Raw genomic sequence first — 4,623 nt, forward strand, 5'->3', positions numbered from 1 at the left:
GAACAGTAGATTAGACATTTGAAGAACTAGTGAACTAGAAGCTCTCACTGAAGATAGCAGATAGAATGCAGCACCGGGAAATTATGAGATGGAAAAGGAAGCAGATTAAGATTTAAGAAACGTGGAATATAGAATTAGAAGGTCCCCATGCCCCTAATAGGAGTTCTAGAAGTATAGAATGGAAAAAATTGGGGAGAAACACTCTTAAAATTAAGGCTGTGAGAATTTTCCAGAAATGATGAACTACATGAATCCATAGAATCAAGAACCACATGATTTCCAAGGAGGATAAATAAAAAGAAATCTACACCCAAATACATAACAGTGAAGCTGTAAAACCTAAAATTTTAAAAGTGACAACAAACAAAAGGCACAACAATTAGAAAAAGCTCAGAAACTTATCAATAGCAAAATAAAAACCAGAAAACAGTCAAATAATAAATTCAAAGTGTCAAGGGAAAGTATCAACCTAGATTTGTACGCTCAATTAAATTGTTATCTGTGAATCTGTTTCAAGCAAAGAACTAGAAACTTTTATCACTCAAAGACCCTTGCTAAAGTGAACTACTAAATGATATACTTCAAAAAGAAGGAAATTGAAATCATGAAGGTGTGGGATAAAAGACACAGTGATGAGCAATCACATTCATAAACGTCGATTTATCTAAGCATTAGCAATGACTATAGTGACAAATGTGAGGATATAAAAACAAAATGAAACAAAAATACTAGAAAACTATACAATGTAAAAAACTCAAATTTGGAGTTAAGACATTCTAAAATCCTTTTAATTTTCAGGAGAGAGTAAAATATTGATTGAGTTTAGACCTTATGTCAAGAATTCATGATAAAAGTTTAAAGATACCACTAAAGACAGAAAAATAGAATGTAAAACTTTTTAAAACTTTTTTGTACATTTATTAATGTCATATACGATAATTTTAATAATATCTTATATTACATTTTGTTGTTGTTTCCAATCTTTTCTTGTTTTTATTGAAGTAACATTGGTTTATAACAGTGTATAGGTTTCAGGTGTACAACATTATAATTTGACATCTGTATACACTACAATGGGCTCACCACCAAAATCTAGTTTCCATTCATCATCACATAATTGACTCCCTTTACCCATTTGTCTTGTTCGTTCATTTGTTTTCTTTTGTTTCTTATACTCCATATATGAGTGAAATCACATGGTATTTGTCTTTCTCCCTCTGACTTATTTCACTTACCATAATACCCTCAAGGTCCTAGAATGTATAACTGTTAGACCAGGGGCAGTGATGGATAAAGAAAACTATCCATTAAATAGAATCCTGAAAAGAAGAAAAAGAAACAAAAAAAATACGCTAACTAGAATGCATAAGATGTCAGAAATCAATCCATATATATCCATAATCATAATAAATGCAAATAAACTTAATTCACCAGTTAAAAGATAGAATTAGAGTTGATTTTTTAAAAGTAGCTCTACTGCTTGAGAGAGAGACATTTAAAATAAGACACAAAAAAATCTAAAACTAAGAGGATGGAAAAATCATTCCAGGCAAATGTTAACCAAAAGAAAGCTGGTATAGCTATAAAATACCTGACAAAATAGTCTTTAAATAAAATTTAAAATGCATATATTAGGAAACAAGCACACGATACAGTGATAAGGAACAAAATCACCAAGAACATACAAAAATTCTAAACTTAAAAATAATAAACCTAAAGCAGTAAAAACAATCGACAAAATTACAACGAAAAATGGACAAATCCACAATCATATTGTAAGACCCTAATACAGTTCTTTCTGTAATTCATGAATCAAGCAAAGAAAAAATTGCCAAGATTCGGAATATGTTTCAGGAAAGTTAACGTTTGATCTAATATACTTAAATAGAGTCCTATACCCAACAGTTAAAGAATACACATTCTTTTAAAATACATATACATCATTTACAAAAATCACATAATGGTTCCAACACAGGTCTTAAGACACACCCGTGGAGCTCTTTCCACGTTGGCGGTCCTAGCAAGGGCCCTCTCAGCTCTCGCCCAACCCAACTAATGGATGATTGGTGCTCTGGGCGCCCGGCGGCCTGGAGGGGCTGCTGGGTCTCTACTTCCTCTCCCAAGGCTCCATCACCCTGCTCATGGACCTGCAGGTGGCACTGCGGCATGAACTCTACCCGGGGGAGTTGAGAAACCTGCTGAAGTGGTATGTGAAGAAGTTCAAAGCGGAGGGCTACAGGATCCCCCCAACATGTCTTAAGTCCTTCCTGTTTTGCAAGCATGTGTTTCAGCCGCCTTTCTCTCTCATTGCAACATATGCCTTCTTCAAAGGAGGCTGCAAGCGGATTCACACCCCTGCAATCGTCTACTCTGTTCACACCATGAAAACTCCAATAATTCCAGTTCTCTCCACATTTCTATTTGAGGATGGCTCCAAAGCCAGTGGTTTCAAAGGACTAGGACCTAAGACTTTCCACGAATGGCTAACCTTCGTATCTGGCTATGCCCTCTCCTTTCTCATCCCTCTTATGCTTCTGCTTTTTATATTGTGGAGCCCTGACTACAAGCATGAGGAGAAAAGAAAGAAAAAAATGAGAGAAATCACCACTGGCCTAGGGGAGAGATGTGCACAGGGTGGTTTCCTATAGGACCCAGTACAAGGAAACCTGCTCAGAACCCATGTCTTCAGTAGCATTTGAAACACACCAGCAGCAACACAACAGCAAGACGATAGCAGGAACCACAGCAAACCTGCACCTTCCAAAGGCATTGGCCCAAACAGATCCATCCCTGAGGATGGGCAGAGGGGTATGGGGTAGGTCACAGGGAAGTGGTGCCCAATACCTCACCAGGTGCCCAAGTTCCATTGCAGGATTACTGAAGCAGGACCAGACCAGAAAATGGACAAACTTCCAAGAAACATGGCCTGCTTGGCATATTCATGAGTCCTTTGACCCACAATATACGTGTAACTAAACCCTTGACTCATGATTCTCCACAGCGTATCACTAATCAGAAAAATGAATAGTGAGATATTTTAGGCTATTTTTAAACTTGAAATTATGCTACTTTAACATTCATTAAAAACCATATCATGTTTTCCTGCCCCCACCCCTGGGGGAAAAAAAAGAAAATATTCTGCAAGAGGTTTAAACTTAGTTTTCCTTAAAGTTCAGCTCTGGCATGACTTGCAGTCAGAAATAGGTTAGACTAGAAGGTGTTTTGTTTCTGTCTTAAACAGGTTGTCCCAGGAGAAGAGATTTTTTTAAAGTCTCCTTGTTTATCCTCTTTCCAAACCTTAGTCTTCTATATTATTACATACTACTTGGCATAAGTTCCTTTACTCTGAGGTTTGGTGTCTCAGACCTGATCTAGCGATGTGCTTCCTCCTGGATAACTTCATCCTTCCTAATAGTTTAACCATTCCTTCCCGTCTTGTTCTCAGTTGATGAGAGGGGGGCAGGTGGGCACAACATGTCCAGTGTGTGCATCTAGGGTCTCTTCATGTTAGTCCTTGGTGTTCTATTAGCTTTCTCTAAATTCCTACTCAAGGCCAACTCAAAAACAAAGACGTGTGAACACATATGGAAAATGGTAGAAACTAGTCCCCGTTAGCTCCCTCTTTTTTTGCCTGTTTTGCTCACAAGCCGTATTGGTCTCGTTGTTGGGAGTATCATCTGACTCATGTGTCTGGTCCAAATAAAAGTAGCTGCTGACCCAAAAACACCAGTGGGTCCAGATTTCTACATCAGGCAGATAATATTCTCAAATTGCAATGCAATAAAATGAAAAATAAATAGCCAAAAGACAGTCATCCTTCTCTGTTTAGAAATTCAAAAACATAGTTCTAAATGATTTATGGGTCAATGAAGAGATTGTTATATCAGACTTGTGGGTTGGAGCTAACACAGTCTTGAAATGCATTAATTACATATGTTAGGGAAAAAAGACTGAAAAGTAAGAATCTGTCTGTGTAATTTAAGAAGTTAGGGAAAGAGGCAATTACAAGTTAGCAGGCAATGCAGGAAAGATGAGCTTCCCCTGTTTTGTGAATTTGTGGTGGTGACTTACTCCTAATTGACAACTAGAAGCGCTTGATCCGCCCTTACACTGCTTAGCGAGTGAGCACCCACGTCAGACTGCCTTCAAATTCTGGTGCTATCACTTATGAGCTGGATGGGCGTGGGCACTTTGTTTGACTTCCATAGGCCTCCGTTTTCTCATCTGTAAAATAGGAGTCATAAAACACAGGGAGCTCTCATCATCCCAGTATTTATTATCCAAGCTTTTATAGGGAAATAATATGAAAATGTTGACTAACGAACTGACTTCTTCAACTGACACCCCACTCAAGTGCCTTCATCCTGTCTATCAATGTCTGCGTTGGTCAGACTCTCACTGAGTGTTGAAACTTTCTGCATTTTCAGATAACGGTAATGACCGTTAAGAGTATAATGCAAATGATCGTAAAACAAAAATGCAAATGGTGCAAATGCTGCAGGGTGTCATGAAGTCAATAAAAGTGGAAAAGTATTTGAATTGTACACAAAGCCATTGACAAATATTTGCAGAATTAAGCATGTTAACACTCATGAAAAAAAATTAACCAGAACAGTGACATGA

At 37.6% G+C, this 4,623-nt stretch overlaps 1 pseudogene; it reads left to right on the forward strand.

The window, feature by feature from the left end:
* The first annotated feature begins 2,059 nt into the window (after window positions 1-2,059).
* LOC131422894 (sigma intracellular receptor 2-like) lies at window positions 2,060-2,648 on the forward strand (annotated as a pseudogene).
* The last annotated feature ends 1,975 nt before the right edge of the window (window positions 2,649-4,623 follow it).

Source organism: Diceros bicornis, chromosome 3, assembly GCF_020826845.1.
Source record: "Diceros bicornis minor isolate mBicDic1 chromosome 3, mDicBic1.mat.cur, whole genome shotgun sequence".
NCBI classification, from domain to species: Eukaryota; Metazoa; Chordata; class Mammalia; order Perissodactyla; family Rhinocerotidae; genus Diceros; species Diceros bicornis.